The sequence below is a fragment of the Diceros bicornis genome, chromosome 6, assembly GCF_020826845.1.
Source record: "Diceros bicornis minor isolate mBicDic1 chromosome 6, mDicBic1.mat.cur, whole genome shotgun sequence".
NCBI classification, from domain to species: Eukaryota; Metazoa; Chordata; class Mammalia; order Perissodactyla; family Rhinocerotidae; genus Diceros; species Diceros bicornis.
Window position 1 is genome coordinate 75505988 of NC_080745.1, and position 18865 is coordinate 75524852.

An 18865-nucleotide genomic window follows, 5' to 3' on the forward strand; every position below is an offset into this window, starting at 1 on the left:
AATGGAGAGACAGAACAGCTCAAAATTTTTCCATGACCTTTTGTTAGTATAAGGGGAGAAAATGTTTTTCTCAACCCTCTTAGGGCCAGCCCTGGCTAGGTCTGAAGGTTAAACTAACAAAGACAGATTAACAGGAGAAAAGCATACAAGTTGATTTAACATAAGTTTTACATTACACTGGAGCCTTCATAAGGAAATGAAAATCCAAAAAATCAGACCCATGTCACTTTTTGCTAGGTTTGGTAAAGAGTAGACAGCCATGGAGGAATATGAGAGGTTAAAGAGTGATAAACAAATAAAAAGCAATAGGATATATTGGAGTATATGAGGAAGCCATTTGGTTTAAAACTAATTCGGCCTGACCTTGTTTTTCCAAAAGGGCCTGATGTGGCCTGTTGAGCATGCACTGTACATCCGCTTTAAACATTTACTATGTCCCAAAGACAAGAAGGATGCCCTTAAAGATAGGGATGTGGCTTCCCCCATATCAGCATTTCCTTAAGGATAAGCATCTCTTCCTAGGAACTAAGGATTAATTACCAACCTGCTGTGCTCATCTTGTGACCACTGACCTGCTGACCGCTGACCTGCTGTGCCAGCTAAGCGTCTCCTGACAGAAGTAAAAGATATTCCTGTCACATGTGATGTATGCTCTTTGTTCCAAGGTGGTATATAAAACACTCTGTACACCCCACTTCTTTGGTGCCCTTCTTTCCTTGGAGAAGGGAGGCCCTGGGCTATAGTCCTCAAACCTAGCTCATAATAAACTCACCTCAATTTTGATTGACAGATCGATTATGGATTATTTGCATTGACAGGAGGATAAGGTCAATATAGCAAACTGGGGGAAATTTGACAAAGTCTGTTTGTTAGGATTCTTCTTGGAGTCCCTTTGTCTCTAGAGATAAGGATCTTCCTTTCCTCTGGCTATAGGGAGGGCACCTCTCACAAGAGGATTTTATAACCCATTTCAGGAGAGAAGAGGGAGGTGGGAAGGAGGAGATCAGAGCGACCTTCCTGCTTCTTCAGGTTTCTCAAACTCCTTCATATTCAATATGCCAAGGGGCCATATTTTGGGGTAGCTTGTCCTGAACCCCGTCATTAGTCTTTGTCTACTCCCAGCCCTCTTGGCAAACTTCATATAAAACACAATATGCTACAACTATCAGATTTAATGGACCCATTCTAACTGGTAGCTCTTTTGCTTATACTCCCAACTTTTGAAGATAGATATAGATTTCCATGTTTACCTGAATAATACATTTTAATAATTGTTTTTTTCCTGAGCAGGAGACACCCAGTCCTATAGTTTTTAATTCAGTATAAAGTGTCTCTTGATACTTTTATGAATCTTTCAATACAAATAAGAGGCTGCAATTAGCATAAATGGCTGGAGAATACACAGAAAGCTTAATCTTTTACATAGCACCAACTTGAATATTAATCACTTCAGCTGGAATGAGAAGGGATAAGTGGTAGGCTTTGATACTGAAGTGTATTTTGAAACAAAATTACTTTCTTTCCTTGGTTTATTTGGGAAGAATTAGAAAAGTTGGCCTAAACTTGTCGTCTAAGAAGAAAAAGAGGAGAAGTACATATTCTCCAATCCTGGTCCTCCAGAAACACTGAAACTTTAACGGATGCTTCCAGTAAACTGACAGTGAAAGCTACTCCTTTCACCTACTATCCATCTGTATAACAGACATCAGAGTAAGCAGTAGAGATGGAATGAGTACAACATTTCTTCAACCAGTGGTCAAATGAAGACCTTACAATGGCTATAACACTACCGTCCCATGTTGCATCTCCCTTAGACACAGATGTCTCGGGACCCACTGGCTTTAGGACCGACTATCTTTTGAACCACTTGTTGCCTAAAAGGATCTATCACATTTCTTGAGACATCAGTAGACTATATAACTCATCATGAAATGGGTTGCCATATCTTATCACAGTTATTGATCCCTCTTGTCTTCTTTCTCCACTGCCAATCCGTCCCCAGGTAGCATCAATGTTTCTTTATAAGTCTTCCACTTACTTCCGTTTCAGTCCGTCTCAATACCCACCACTCCATTTTAGGCTGTCAGCATCCTGGTCTGTCCCACTGCAATAACTTCTCTTCTGATCCTCCAGCCTCACTCCAATCATTAGTCATCATCTAATTCACCACTTTGTACGTGAGAAATGGGGTGAAAAGAAAGATGAGTTTGGGAACCAGAGAGACCTAGATTTAAATTTGAAGCTCTCCACTTTGTAGCTTTGTGAAGTTAGACAAGTAATTCCACTTCTCTGAGCCCCTACCTCCTCACCTATGACATATGAATAACATACTTACCTCATAAAATTGCTGTGAAAATTATAGAGGAAAATACGTTGTGAAACCCAAATCAAATACCCTTGCTGTAAGCTATTCATGCATGCTGATGTAGTCAAGAAGAGTATCCAAAATGGTCTTTGACTTGAGGTTACTTTTATCTTCCAAGTTTTTTGAAATCTAAGGAAAAGAATGGTCTCAGGAGTGGTTCCTTTTCTTTCTTCACCTCATCACTAGCTCCTTACTAGTCCTGGGCCTTCAGTCTCAGTTCTTTTAGCCATTTTACATGGCAATTCCCTCGCAGTTATTAAGAGCAATGTAGGGGAGGTAGAAAATTCTTCCTCTACCTTCCTGGGTTCAATGGCAAACTGATAAAAGATTTACAGGAGGAAAAACCCCAACAGATTTAATTACTTGCATAGGCATAGGAGTTCACAAAGAAATGTAACTCAACAGGGAGGTTAGAATTTGGGGCTTATATACCATCTTGAAGGCAGATAAGGTGTAGAGAAGAGGCTAGACAAAGGAAAAAGGAGTTTGGGGCTGGGGCAGGGGGAAGAGTGATGCTAACATGAATAGGAAATGTAAGGTAAATAAGGTTGTTTAGTAAGGTTTGTTATACACATAGGAGTCCTCTCACTGCTGAGAGTTGTCTCCAGAGTAGTCCTCATCCTGGTAGGAGAGGGAGAGGGAGATACCTTTGCAAATGGAAATTTGTGTCCTGCTTTTAAACAGGAAGGAGGAGGGCAAAGAGCTAATAGCCTTTAGCTCAAAACAGTCCTTAAGCCCACGTGGCATAGGTTGGGATGGCATAATCTGGTCCCTATCAGCAACAATCCTCTTAGACTCTGTCTTAATTGCCTCCCATCTCCCTTGGCTCCTATGTCCCTTTAATTCCTCTGCTCCCTTCTCTTCAATCTTTAGTTCATCACTTAAGTAGTTACTGGAGGTGAGGGGGAAGATTGAGAATTGGGGTGTTCTTTAAAACACTGAAAGACCTAAAAACTACAAAGCATTCAGCCATTTTGCACTGTTGAGATGAGTCCCCTCTTAGCACATCTCCTGTGTGTTATTAAGCTAAAAGTCTCAGTATTATTTCCCTATTGCTGCTATAATAGATTACCATAAACTTAGTGGCTCAAAAGAACACAAATTCGTTATCTTACAGTTCAGTAGATTAGGAGTTTGACATGGGTCTCACTGGGCTAAAATCAAGGTGTTGGTAGGGTTGTGTTCCTTTCTGGAGCTTCTGGGGAAGAATCTGCTCCCCTGCAGTTTTCAGCTTCTAGAGGTCACCCAAAATCAGCGGCCTATGGCTTCCTTACTTCATCTTCAAAATCAGCAATGGTGCATCTGTCTGAGCATTGTTCTGCAGTCACATCTCCCTCTGACTCTCCTCTTCTTTTCTCTCCTACTTTAGGGATCTTTATAATTACATTGGGCCCACCCAGCTAATCCAGGATAATTTCTTAATTTTTTTTTTTTGAGGAGGATCAGCCCTGAGCTAACATCCATGCTAATCCTCCCCTTTTTGCTGAGGAAGACCGGCCCTGAGCTAACATCTATTGCCAATTCTCCTCCCTTTTTTTCCCAAAGCCCCAGTAGATAGTTGTATGTCATAGTTGCACATCCTTCTAGTTGCTGTATGTGGGACGCGGCCTCAGCATGGCCGGAGAAGCGGTGCGTGGGTGCGCACCCGGGATCCAAACCCGGGCCGCCAGCACCGGAGCGTGCGCACTTAACCACTAAGCCACTGGCCCAATTTCTTAATTTTAAAGTCAGTTGATTAGCAACCTTAATGCCATCTGCAACCTTAATCTCCCTTTGCTATGTAACGTAATATATTCCCAGGTTCCTTGGATTATGACATGGACATCTTTTGTGGGTCATTATTCTGCCTACCCTTTCCATTTCTTCTTTCTTTTGTTTGCAAATGTCCCCTTTTGTTAACTTTTCAATAAATTCCACATCCCATTAAAAGGAATGAATCTATGAGGTTCTAGGGAATGGGGTTGGGACAAACCATCCCTCTATACATCTAAAGAACTTAGTAGAGTGCCATATACAAAGAGGAGATTCAATACATGTGGGCTTCCTGCCTTTTATCCTCTTTACTAATACGTATGAGCTTGCCTTTCTGGTCCAGCATTCATAGTCCTCTGTAATCTGGTTCCAACCTGCCCATACACATCATCACTACCTGGCATACTCATTGTCTCCAATCGTCTTTCAAGCCAACGAAATTCTTTGAGAACCTTCCCTCTGTGCCAGGCATGGTGCTAAAGGCAGATAAAGTGTATTTAGTCCACTCTCCTCAAGGATCTTATATTTGAGTGGAGCAGTTTTGTCGTCTTTTTCCACCTGGCATGCCACAGTTCTGCTATTGGCCCCTTATATCTTCTCAAGTCATTTCCTTCTCCCATTACACTGATCAGTCTCCCTGTTCTGTGAAGCTTACCTATCAAAATGTACCCCTTTCCAACTTAAAGGGACCTCTCCCCTTGGAGGATTCAGAGTATACACAAAGCCATACTCCTCATTTGATGCGGTTTTTGAATGTATGTCTCCTGAGTCACTGCATGCTTATTTCATTTTTCCCAAAGTTTAGTTTCCTCTAGGGCAGGAACTGTGTCTTCAACCTTTTAGTATTTCCCATAAATCAAGGAGTGGGTGTTGAATTGGAGGGGAGTTGGGGGGCTTTGTTTTTATGAAGTAGGAATTTCAGAATAGCATTGAAAAAAGCATTGAAATAATTTGCTGGTCATTAGTGCTGGTCAACAATATGCCTGATTCTCCCCTTTCTGGGTATTTGAGAAATTGCACTCCCAGCCCCCTTGAAGTTAGATGTGGTCATATGACTTGCTTTGCCCAATGAAATGTGAGCAGAAATGACATAGTTACTTCCAGAATGCTTTTAAGGGCTGGTGCATGAGGTTCCCTTATCATCCCATCTTCCATGCCAACTGACTACAGTCTAGATGTTGAGGCTCCAAGAGCCAGTACCCATGAATGAGGCAGTATGGAGTGAGTTCCCACTGAACTGAGATGGACACATAGCACAAATATGAATTAAACTTTGTTGTTTCAAGACATTAGGATTTGGGTTTTCTTTTAATAGACTTTATTTTTAGAACAATTTTAGATTGAGAAGCTAGTATGGAAAAACCGAGAAGATAGAACAGAGAGTTCCCATATCCCTCTTGCATCCAGTTTCCCCTATCATTAACATTTTACATTAATTTAGTATATTTGTTGCAATCAATGAACCAATATTGATACATTATTACAGTCATGTACTGCATAATGATGTTTCAGTCAATGACAGACCACATGTACAATGGTGGTCCCATAAGATTAAGACCATATAGCCTAGGTATGTAGTAGGCTATACCATCTAGGTTCATGTAAGTATACTGTATGATGTTTTCACAATGATGAAATAGCCTAACAATGCATTTCTCAAAACACATCCCTGTTCTTAAGCGACACACAACTCTATTAACTAAAGTCCATGCTTTATTTGGATTTCCTGAGAATTTGCCTAAAGTCCTTTTTCTGTTCCAGGATCCCATTCAGGACAGCACATTACATTTAGTTATCATGTCTCCTTTAGGATCTTCTTGGCTGTGACAGCTTCTCACAGTTTCCTTGTTTTTTATATCTTTGATAGTTTTGATGAGTACTGGTCAGGTATATTGTAGGATGCCTCTCTATTGGAATTTGTCTGATTTTTTTTTCTTATGATCATGGGTTTTGGGGAGGAAGATCACAGAGATAAAGTGCCATTTTCATCACATTATATCAAGGGTATATACTATCAACAGAACATCACTATTGATGTTAACCTTGATCACTTGGCTCAGGGAGTCTTTATCAAGTTTCTCTACTGTAAAATTACCCTTTGTTTAGCCCCTTTTCTACAGTGTGCTCTTTGGAAGGAGATCACTATGCAAGCCCACACTTAAAGAGTGGGGAGTTGTGCTTCTCCTCTTTGGGGTGGAGTATCAGCAAAAATTATTTGGAATTTTTCTGCATAGGAGATCTCTCTCTTCTCCTCCATTTGTTAATTTATTCACTCATTATTAATTTATCCAATCATTTATCTAAATCAATATGAAGTCATGAATATTTATTGTATACTTTGAGTTATAATCTAATACTACTTTCTCTATTTCAAAAATTTGTTGCTCAAATTTTTCCTACTTTGTACATTGAGTTCTCTTTCAGTTGGTTCCTGTTCTCCTTGACATGCCCCCATTGTATTGTTTTTTGAATACTTCCTTACTTTTTAAGGCACAACAAGATGTTTCAAGATTATCTTGCATATTTCCTGCCCCAGTTCTAGTAACAGATATTTCTCCAAGAAACCCTGATTCCTTTTATTGGAGAATGGTATTAGAAACCAAGATCTGGGCCCTCATTGCTGCTGGGTTGTCATTTCCTTTAGGCCCTCTTAGGTGATGGAGCAAACAAATATATGAGTACATACTAACCTGTATATATACACATATCTAAAAATATTTCTATGTGCAACCATCTGTATCCATATCAAGCTAAACATGAATTCTTACTGATGTCTCCAACTCTAATCCATTACTCCTGGATCATTCTAGTCTCCTCCTTTGTTTATCTGTAAATTACCACTCCAACAGTGAGAAATATGGTTCCCACCATCTACCACCCATTTACTTAATTGTTCAAGTATACATGTAGAGGAGTATCAGAATTTATAACTCATACTTTCCTGGGAAATAACTTTATCAACTAGACTACAGTTCTTATGTGTAGTTCCTTTTGCCTTTACTCTTACAGATGACATTCATTTCCAAAGTTACTTAGGTCAGCACATTTTCCCCCTATCTCCTTCAGTAAAATTGTTTCATACATTTGTAATACGTTTATATTCTCTTGTCACAGTCTGTATTCTTTCCTTGGACCTGGGAGTTGTTTTTAACCATATTGATACAATACTCTAGTCCTGCTTTTTATGTATTAACTCATGAAAGTGGTTACTATATATCCATTAAAAAAATTAGACTTGAAGAGTTTTCTTGGAGGGCATGTTTTTTCTGCCTCATCCATCATTCTGAGGTCAGAGAAAAATTCAACTTTACATTGGGAATTTTCTCCCTCTTCTATACTAAACCTACTTCCTAAAAATTATGGAAGGTTATATGGACTTTAGGCATTAATGCCCATCATGTCTATATCATGTGGTCCTTTTAATAAAATTCTGCCCTGATCATTACCCCTGATACTCACAAAGCACTTTTCCCAGTCCACATAGGAGTTGGGTCTTGACCGTATTCCTGAGATTTAAGGATTGGCAAATTTGAACTCATTAGGGTAGCACAGAGGCCAACAAGAGCCAGTGACAGCCATATTTCTAGTCTTTTATCATGCCTATATCCTAACCCAGCCTTCTCCTCAGCTATCAAGTCCTGCCTCTTGACTATGCTCTTAGAAACTCTATAATTGCATTTCTCAATTTTGTTTTTCCTAGAAGAGGGTCCTAATAGGATTCTGTCTGTGACTTTGGAAAATCCAAATTTTAAAGGAAAGGAACTGTAGAGAACTGTCTCCTCAAACACAGGAGATACAACTCAATTATTGAAGAACAAGCTTGAGTAACCACCAGATTGTAGAAGTCTAAGTTGAGTTGGGAACTTTCAAAAGCATAACTTTAGGAACATGATGTTGTATCTTGGCCTTAGCTCCTCAGTGTTAAACTGGACTTTCATTGTATTTGAGTGCTGCATTCAGGTTTAGCGGTCCTGCCTGCTTGAACCAATCTGAATGGTGCGCACACAGGGGAATTTCTGGGCTGCCTGTTATGTGGTGGTACAGAATTATTTTCTAAGTAGCAGCAAATCCCTTGTCAAAACAGATTATTTTAAAACCCCAGGGAGTTGTTAGCACTGGGTAACTAATAATAAGAAAATGCTTGCAGATTAACAGGACTATGCTAACACTAAGACTACCTGACACTTACAAAGCATGTAGAAGTGCATACACACACACACACACACACACACACACACACACACAAAAGGATTCATACACTATAAAGAAGAAAGGAGGACTCTTTCTCATGGTAACCTGTCTGATTCAGTCTGCAAATTTAGAAATATTTTTTAAATTATTAGGAGCAGCTTTATACTATACTCAGTGCTCATAAAGATTCACATTTAGGGAGCTCCAGTAAACATAAACATAAATTGGTACAAAAATGGCATGCTTGGATAATTTGTTTTTTTTTTTTTTTTTGCTTATTTCTTAAACTAAGATTGCTCAAAAATCACCACATGCCTGCATCCTCCAGCTAAGAAAACTATGACCCAGAGTCCCAACCTGTGAGCTAAGCATGTGCTCCAACTGCAAAGCATTGGGAGCCTTCAGGTTTTATAACCAGAACACCAGTGTGCAAAGCGCTGAGCTACATCGCAAGCCAGAGACAATACGTCAAATACGATTTTGAAAATTTAATGTGTCAATTTAAAACTGCCACTCGCAGAGTGGTTAGAAAACCAATTTTCAGAGGAAAGGGTCAGAAGTGGTAAACAAATTCCCACTGCTAGGCAGTTGCCGATGTAAATTGTCTGGAATGAAAGATATTTATTCATGACCACAGTAGGCTCAAAAAAATTAATTTAGAGAAATTTTTTCACCTCCCCTGGAGTATGCAATTCTTAAATAAATGATCAATAGCTGACTGGAGCCAAACAGAAGGACTAGTCCAGGATCAGGCAGGTAATTACTTACAGTGATGAGCTGAGGAAGTAAGGCATCCAGGGACACAGTGGCATTAATCATGGCTTTAAAGCATTTCTCCTTCTCTAGTTTCATTATTTGAGAAATCACTGAACAACTTTGTCTACTAGAAAATCCATAGATCAGAGTGTGTGTTTCAGATACCTCCATTTTCAGGCCAACTCCCAGAGCGGGTGGAGAGAATTATTAATGGGAAGCAATGTCATTTTGTGCTTTTTAGGAGACATTGGAGCTCCTACTTAGTCAAGAGAGCCTGAGTGAATGGGGACTGGGGGAAGTGAAGGAGATATGGGCAATTTGGGCCTGTAAATATCTGTTCAGTTCCCTAGTGGGAATTGAGGCTAGAACATTTGCTCCATTTAGTCCTTAGAACAAAATGCCCACATCTTGTGCTGAAACTTTCAGCCTCTACAAGCCAGACCAAGATGAAAAGGCTAATGTTGTGGAATGAGTTTGGCACTTCAGCCCTGGAAGTTTCTTTAGTCTTTCCCAAGGGTGATTAACTCTCAGGCCCGTGGAAGGAGAATGCAGTGCAGAGTGGCAAAACCAAGGAACACTGGATGTGTGGACATGCTGACCCTACAAATTCTGCTTCTAGGAATCCAGAAATAATTACTCAAATATATAAGCACACCCATAGCTAAAACGATAAATATATAATGTCTATCACCAAAGAGATAGGCTAAATTAAAAAGCATATATTTCATAACCATGAAAAACAATAAGGTAGGTCTATATGTATTGTATGGAAATGAATTGCAAGATAAATTAAACGAAAAAAGCTAGAAACAGGACAGTATGCTTAGCTTGTTTCTATTTGTGTAAAAGAACATATACTTATAAATATTTTATGTATTATCACTCCATATACACAGAAAATTTCTGAAAAATATCCAAGAAATTATTTACAATGGTTGCCTTTTAGAAGTGGGGATGGGTCATAAAAAGAGGGAGAGGAATATAGATTTTCCTTTTGTGTTTATTTTTCTTACTACAAGCATGTATTGATTATAAAATTTCAATTCAGTTAATAAAAACGTCCCTTTTTCTTAAGAAGAACATGGGTCTAGCGGTGTCATCTTTAGTTCTAATTCCTCTGTCATTTGATGACCAATGAGAACTTACTAAAACCAGGCCCAAGAGGTCAGAAGCAGGCTCTATCATTTACTAGCTGCATGACCTTGGGTAAGTCATTCATGCGTTTTTCTGAAATTGAATAGGTTGGACTAGACTGGTATATTCAAAGAAAATGCCACATTTTCTGCCTTAGCTAAGGGTGTGGAATGCTAGGGGAGAAGCAGAGGGATTTCAGATGCTGGGCACACATCTCTGCTTTAAGAATGGATTTAACCTTATCTAGTCTACATGTATGGAGCTTCCATGTAAGTTATAGTTAAAGGAAGGGTCCTGAGGCTAAAATATATTGAGAAACCTAATATCTCATAAAGGTAATTGATGCACACCCACATTGGTTACCATTTACTGAGTACTTTAAATGTGTCAAGCACTGTGTCAACAACTTTATATATAGCATTTCTATTAATCCTTATAATAACTCTATGAAGTAGGTACTATTATCATATCCATTTTACAGCTAAGGAGAAATAAATAACCCCTCTTACCCTGGCCTATATCCCATAGCAAGAGAGCAGTGAAGCAGAGATGGAGAAAAAACCCAAGAATTTGTGACTCCCAAGTCAATGTACTTGATGACTATGAGGTACCTGTCAGGCATCTGAAGAAGAGAAAGCATGTTCCCATCTACCAACTTTTACCTAGCCCACCAGGAGGCTTACTGCCTGATAAGCATGGTAATGTAGATGCTCGGCCAGTGCTGCTTGCAGAGTGGTCTGGGGATGAGCAGCATCACCCGGGAGCTTGTTAGAAATACAAAATCATAGGCCTACCCTAGATCAACTGAATCAGTATCTCTAGGGGTGAGGTCCTGCCATCTGTAATTTAATAAGATCCCCAGGGGATTCTTAGATGCCCTCAGGTATGAGAAGTAGTCTGGGGACTACTACTCAAACTCAGTTCTAGGCCAGTAGTTCTCAGGTCTGCTGAATATTAGAATTACCTATAAAGTTCCTTAAAACTATTGATGCTTAAGCCCCAGCACAGACCAATTAAATCATAGCTGTGACCTGGCAGTGTGTATTTTTAATAGGTATCTAAAGTATTCCAATGTGCAGCCAACGTTGAAAACCACTTTTCTAGACCTAAAACTTCGAAGACAGTGGGTCCATTGGAATCACCTAGGGAGCATTAAAAAATACTGAGGCTTGGGTCCCCCCAGAGATTTTGTTTTAATTGCTCTGAGAAGTGTCCTGACTTTGGGATTCAAGCCTGGTTTCGAATTCTACCTGGCTTATCTTCCCATACAGAAGCAGCAGAAGCCTACGGTTAATGGCAAAATTGTTCCAATGGATAACCCATCAGCACCTGGGTACTCTGAGTAAATTCCTAGTCCTGGCAATGGCACTCTAAGACATTTATTTGCCAACTTGACAATGTAAAAGTTTTGCTGCACATCTTTGCTTCCTGTTGCCTTCCCTAAACCCTCAGACAGGTAAAAATGAGTACAGATACTGCAGTATGTGAGCTTGACACTTATTTAGCTGTAACCTCAGAAATCTGAACCATCATTCCCAGGGAACAGCTAAAATTGCAGCCTGTTGAGAAGGAGAAGCTTGAAGGAAATAAACTCAGACCTGAAGCACTCCTGAGAAAATTATGCCTTTCAGGGAAGAACAATGCATCATGCCTTTTAATGAACAGGATATATTCACTTGGGTCTCATATTAAGTTAGAGCTCATGCAAATCCCAATTGAGGAGTCAAATTTGCATTTATATAGAGGCTGAATACTCTACCAAAAGGTATTTGTCCTAAAAATTTATTTTTCTATAGGAAACTTAGTAAAGTGAAAATGACACCATCAAATCATTGGGTGAGGGTATTAGGCAGAGCCTGGGCTTCTAATCTAAGAGATCCAAGCTCAAGTCTGGCATCTACTTTTTACTAGTCAGGTAAGATAGTCCATCATCTCTCTAAGGTACAACTTCCTTGTCAGTAAAATGGGGATTATATCTCTTTCATGGGTTGCTTGGTAATAATCAAATAGGATAATGTGTGTAAAGCTCCTAACAGTGATTCGAATGCTGTAGGCACCTGATGAATGTTTGTTTTTATTTCTTTCCTTGTCTTGTTTCCTCAAACAGACAGGAGATGAGATGGACTTATTACCATTAGTTGAAATCCATTCTGATATCACAACTGGCAGCTACTGGAAGTCACCTAGATGAATCAAAGCCAGCATTCCACTTCTTGGTGTCCTTGTAAATCCTCTAGGCTCCTCATCAAGCAAAGGGACTAGCATGACTTACACCAGGGAGAATGAGCATCAGAAATTAAAGATCAATGAGAGATTGAAAGCCATCCAAGAAGAAGGAAACAAGACTAAGAAATCAGAAATAAAAAATGGACTAGAACTTGAACCATGAGCTTGACCAACTCAGGCCTTCAGAAGTCTTAAGGACTTCCTCTCTTAGCTGCTCTGACACCACTCACTCCTAAACCTCCTCCTGAATATCTGGCATCTCCTTCTCATTCTTTATCTCATGTTCTTCCTCTGGTTCACCCTTGTATACGGTGTTCTCTCAGGAAGGAGAAAAGATGGCTGAAGGCAGGAACTTAGAATCTTGTCCTTGCCCATGATTTCAAGGATACCATTTGAAGGATTACTCCCAAAGCCCTTCTCCACTCAATGCTCCTCTTCTGAGCTCCAAACCTGAATATCCAACTGCCTGCTGGGTATAGATACTTTGATTTCCCACTGAAACCTGAATCCAACATGTCTAAAACTTAACCAGCATTTTCCCCAAAATTTATTCTGTCTCCTATAATCTGTATCTCAATGAAAGATGCCTCCAGTAATACAATCACACAAGACAGAAACCATTCTTGACACATCATTCTTCTACATCTAATCATCAATATATTCTGATGATTTAATTTTTTTCATTAATTCATTGGATAACTCCAAAATCTGTCTACTTACTAGTGGCAGGGCCAGATATTCAAATATGAAAAACTAATAACAGTAAAATGTAATTTTCATTCATTTATTCAATAAATATTTATAGATGTTTTATTCCTTGGCAGACATTGCTCTAGGTTCTCTGATAGAGAGAAAAACAAAGAGACTCTGCATTTGAGGAGCTCATAGCCTAAAATGGGAGTGAGAGAAGAACACGCTCATATATCAATGACAAAAATCCAAAGTGTTGATAACTATAATGTAGTATAATATTTGCCAATATAGTCTCTCAACCTTGAACATTTTGAGAAGGCCTCGAGGGGAGATAACAATTTAAGCAGGAAATACAAGGATAAAAAAGTATATCCAGAGGATATTACTACCATCATTTCTACCATTACTGGCTAATATTTATTAAATACCTTACTATGCACCAGGCCCTGTGTTCAACACTATACATGAATTATTTTATTTATTCCTTACAAAAGCCCAGTGTGATAGAGGCTGCAGTTAAAGTATTTCCATTTTGCTGATGAAACTAAAGTTTACAGAGGTGGAATATTGCCTAAGGTCACACAATTAGTAAATGGCAGAGGTTCAAACTCAGGTCCATTCTTTTCATCACTCTGCCATATTGAGAATGGCATGCCTAGCAGAATATAAAGTAAATGCCACGGGGATGCCACAGAAGGCAGGGCTAGAGCTGTGTTCTCCAGCTTGGTAGCCACGAGGTACATGTAGTTTCCAGAGATATGGGCTATAAACATAAAATATAGTCCACATTTTGAAGACCTCACATAAACAAAAGAATATAAAATATCTCAATAATGACCTTTATACTGATAACATATTGAAATTATAATATTTTGGATATATTTGGTTAAATGAAATATATTATTAAAATTAACATCACCTGTTTCTTTTTACTTTTTTGTGGCTATTAGAAAATTTTAAATTACGTATGTGACTCACATCTGTGGCTTGTGTCATATTTGTATTGGACAGTACTCAGCTAGAGGCGTTGAAGGGGTGGTAAGACGACTGTGAGCAGAACTGCCTGAGAAGGTGTCACAGAAGCATCAAGACCTGAGCTGAGGGTTGAGAAAGATGAGTCAACTTTGAAGGAGTAGGGAGAGGGGGCAGAGTTTTCAAGTGGAAGGAACAGCTCAGGAGGAAAGATGGCACAATTTCTGTTGGGGAAGATTGTACAGGTCAGCAGAAGCTGAACTATGGAGTTTGTCCAGGGTATCTGCACATAAATTAAAACTCTCATTTAGACTGATGTCTGTAAACAGGAAACAGCTTTTATTGAATTCTTCATTAGATAAAATGTGAGGCCTATTGTAATTCTATTGCAAAGGGAAGTAAACTGTCAGTTTAAATAACAGTGCCATTTGGAGAACTATTATTCTGTGAAAATATTAGGTAAGACAGGTCCTCGGAAATTTGAGATTGCAATTTGCTCATCCTTGAAATTTTCAAGTACATTATCTCTAACTGAAAGGTAGCACTCTAATAAATTATAAATTTTATTTCAGATGGAAATAAATGACTATAAATTCTGGCTCCAAATTTGTGTCAAGCTTTCTCTTTGTATAAACTTTCATCTGAATTTGTCTTCAGTAGAGATGTCTATACTCTATGCTTGAGTGTAGATGTGAAGTTGAGGTGACATTGACATGAGAAAGTTCACCGTTTGGAGTCAAACAGACCTGAGTTGCCATGCTGGTCTCCTGTTTACTGGTTAGTTACTTAATCTCTCTGAGCCTAAATAGCCTCATCTGTAAAATGGAGTCAATGATACCTGCCTACTCCCCTTCTCAGAGAGAGGTGGTAAAGATTAATTAAAAAAAAGTTAGGCAATGCATTTAGCACAGCGCCAGGAATGTGGCGGAAGCTCAGTGCACGGCAGACACACCAACTCAAACCCACGCACAAATGTGTGCATCTAGTTTAAGAAATGCAGGCTTGATTTTTGAATATACTGATTGTGAATGGTGAATGGTCAGGGGAAAGCATATGCAAACCTGTCCAAGTGACTTCCTAAGGTCTCAGGGCACTGCCTAAGACCACTCTGCTCTTGGCTACCTTAAGGAGTCTTTGGAATGCTCCATTAATGCCAAGTGAACTGAGAATATGCCATTTGTATAATAAGCAGCAATTTTCTTTTCAAATTTTCTTAAACAAGATGGGAAAACAGTCTTCCAGACCAAGAAGTGTATATCTCAAGAGACTGGGTATACGTTAATGAGATCCCAAGCCTCCACTTACAGGCTTGTTACACAGCAGAATTTGGCAGATTTCGCAGAATTAGTCAGAAATAGAGAGAATCTGGTCATTCTATCAACCAGAATGACTAATTCACTTTTGGACTTTCACACAAATACAAATAACCAAGCCAATTCTGAATTAATCATATACCCATATCTGGAAGCGTAGGCTGGATACTCCCTTTATTTTATGATATTGGTTCTCAAGATACACAACAGGGCTTTGAACTCTGAGGGAGCAAGGATTATTTTACCCATACTTGAATCCCCCACAATGATTAACTCTAGTACCAACCAAATATTTAATTGAATGAATGAACCAATGAATGAATGATTTGGGTCGAAACTAACACATTTTTACATGCTTTCATGGTGAATGAGTCCACTCTGGTAGAGGGTAGAAGTGTTGGATCGTCCAAGGGCCCCTGGGACAGTGATGTTCAAATCTGGTTATAACAGAAATCCCAGAGGGAACATTTTAAAATTACAGATATCCCTGCCCCTGATCCTAATTTTGTGTTTCTAAGGTGGGGAGCAAAAATATTTCTCCCAGACAATTCTGATAGTCAAACAGAGTTGGGACTCACTGTCTCAGGGAAAAAGCATTGGGTGAATACAGATCTTGAGGCCAGTGAAATTCATTGAATCCTCAACCAGAATCCTGAAAATCTTCCATCCTGGGAGTAGGACAGCTAAATGAGCACTTCAGCAAAGAAAGCAGATTTCAAATATTTAGAAGCAATGATAAATAACTAGTCCCAACCTCAAGAGAATGGGTATGAGTTCTTTGAATTCGTTAGTCATCATAGGCTTATCAGGTGAATGTGTTTAAAGCAATAAAGCAATGATGAATGATGTCAGCTGAGTCATTAGTAGGGCAGGTTTTTCTCTGGTGATTTCTGTTGCCAAGTTCATAAATGCAAAGTGAGACACATTGGGATAATTAGAAACCAGACTGGCAACTGAGATGATTCTTTCCCAAATTTGCTTAACCAGGAAGGAAGGAAAGGTACCCATATGGAAGGATGCCAAGGAAGTCAGGAGCTTCAGACAGCATGTCCCTACTGAGTAGCAGAGCAGGGGTTTGTAAGGCTGAGTGGATCTGTGTGCATGTCTTATATCACAAACTAAGGGGCAAGGTTGGGCAGTGAGGCTTCTGGTGAACATCTCAAGCTCAGAGGCTAGAGTCAGAGGACACGCGGTTTTACCTTCCTCAACTTTACTCAAAGTGGATTCCAACAGCCCTCCCAGACCTCAGGATGCTGGTGTTGTCATGCTTACCAGAAGCCCAGCCAATCTGAAAGAATTCAAATATAAGAAGCAAGAGCTTCCACATTCACCAGAGAAGTGCTTGCTTAGCTGATGAGGCTTGGCTCAAAACAATAGATGGATCAGGTAATCCCATTAGTTTTCATTTCTAAAAGCCTCTTGGAAAATGTCAGCCTAGATATATAAGCCAAGGAAAGTTATCTGGTTGTTAACAATGATGCCTGTAGGAATATCTAATCCAAACAGAATCAGAAGGCAGGCAGTGTAGGCAGGGTCACAACGGTACTCAGTGGGGGTCAGCTGACCTGTTGAGACTGCAAAGACTTCATGGATTTGAATTCCTGTTCTCCACTTTGCTGGCTATATGAGCTTGGACAAGTTGGTTAACTTTTTGAGTCTGTTTCATCTGAAAAAGAGAACAAAAAAAATGTAACTCAGAATTGTTGTGAAGTGCTTAGCTGAATGCTTCCCATCTCTTAGCTCAGATATATGATCAGAGGACGTTCACCATCTGCTGGGAGCACACCTAAATTGCAAGGTCTGTGTTTTGAGTAGGTAAATAAATGACACTTCCTCTAAAAGCTGAGTTACCACTTAACAGGGTAACAAAGATTCGAGTTGTATTCTCCACTCATTCTTTAAAGGCTGAAATGAAGAGTAACCCTAAAGGAGCTGGCTTCATTGAGACTAGCTTATCAACTTTTTTGGCCTGAGTTCATTCATTCGTTCTCCAGGATACGTGCCACACAGCTTGTGAAGTCAGTCATCTGGGGTCCCATAAATCAATATCTAATTTGCATCAAATGTGTCAACAAGTTAACAAAAAGACAGCAAGGCTGGTTCTTTTGGCACTTGTAGTCTCTCTGGCAGCTAATTTACAAGTTAAATTGAATCATCAGCACCCGATTAAATTCCTCCTGCATCATGGCACAAAATGCTCATTTTTATTTCCTTGATGAAGGAGGAGAAGTGGGTGAGGAGGGGACAGCTATCACATGCTCATCCTTGTATTTCCTTGAATTAGAATATTTCCCTCTTGAAATCATCTAGTTTCCTAAGTCTAGTGAAGTAAGGAAATGTTATAATTATATTTCCTGGTCGCCTACATATTTATCTCCGTTGCTATAATCTCTGTTACTCATTAAACTCCCACTGACGCTATCAAGGTTAAAAAATTTATCTGCACAGATCCCAATATCCGCTGCAGTCCCCAAGTACCCATGAGCCAGCAGCTTTTGCGCTGACTCTCATCCAGAGAGGGGGTTTATCATTTCTGGATAGGACCTGCCAATAAAATATTTAAGTCTCTGCAGTCTCAACAGCCACCACCAGAAATCAGCTGTTCAGCCTAGCTGGGGCAAAAGGGACAGTTCTTCCTCCTGGAAGGAGGTTGCCAAGTAATAAGCCATACTACCCAGCTGTACTTCCGAAGTCCTACTGCTAGCATCACTGGTTGCCTGTTTCAAATCTGCTTGACAGCCCCGTATACCAGCCGGCACCAGATCCAATCTCGTATCTGTCTGGAGTCTGATTCTTAGCCATAGCTCCTGTTTACAACATCAATCTCGCCCTATAGATTTGATGTTCAGATGAGAGTGCTCCAGACCTAAGTAAAGCCCTTCCCTCAAAGACCGTGGATCAGGATTGCACTTCTAGCTCTCCCAGTTTGGTCTACCTTAGGGATGGTTTCAGTTTGGATTCCCCCAAATCAGACCCTGAGACAAGGATTTGGGTACAAAATAATCTCAGACAGCACTGTGAGAGAAGGGAGGAAATCCAACAAGAAAGGGTGTGTTAATGAACAGGTTGCTGTTGTGGAAAACTTGTACTCAATCCCACTGGGCATTGCCCAAGAGATGGCATGGAGACAACTTAGAGTTGTCCCATGGATAAGTGAAGATGCTGGAGAATTTAGCCACAAACTTCCATTTCTCTTACTGGTTGAAGGTCCCTTCTGCAGCATGATTTCCCTGGGGCATCCAGCTTGCCCTACAAGCAGACTATATTCCACACCCAGAGAAGACCTTCAGACAGGGAAGCTCAAGAGACCATAGGGTATCTGTTGACATTCCAGCAGGCTGAGGGGATACAGCCAAGCACCAACAGTCTTCAATAAGGACATTATCCCAGCTCACAATAAGCACAACCTAATCGGTCACCAGCTGAAGGGGTCAAACACCAAATTGGAAACAATGTTATGGTG

General features: G+C 39.8%; 1 long non-coding RNA gene across 3 annotated transcripts in view; it reads right to left on the reverse strand.

The window, feature by feature from the left end:
* Positions 1–18865, reverse strand: part of LOC131407448 (uncharacterized) — a 178160-nt gene that overhangs the window by 89864 nt on the left and 69431 nt on the right. For all 3 annotated transcript variants that reach the window (XR_009220495.1, XR_009220494.1, XR_009220496.1), the window contains exon 2: positions 16968–17068. This is a non-coding gene — a long non-coding RNA (uncharacterized LOC131407448). The remainder of the gene's footprint in view (positions 1–16967; positions 17069–18865) is intronic.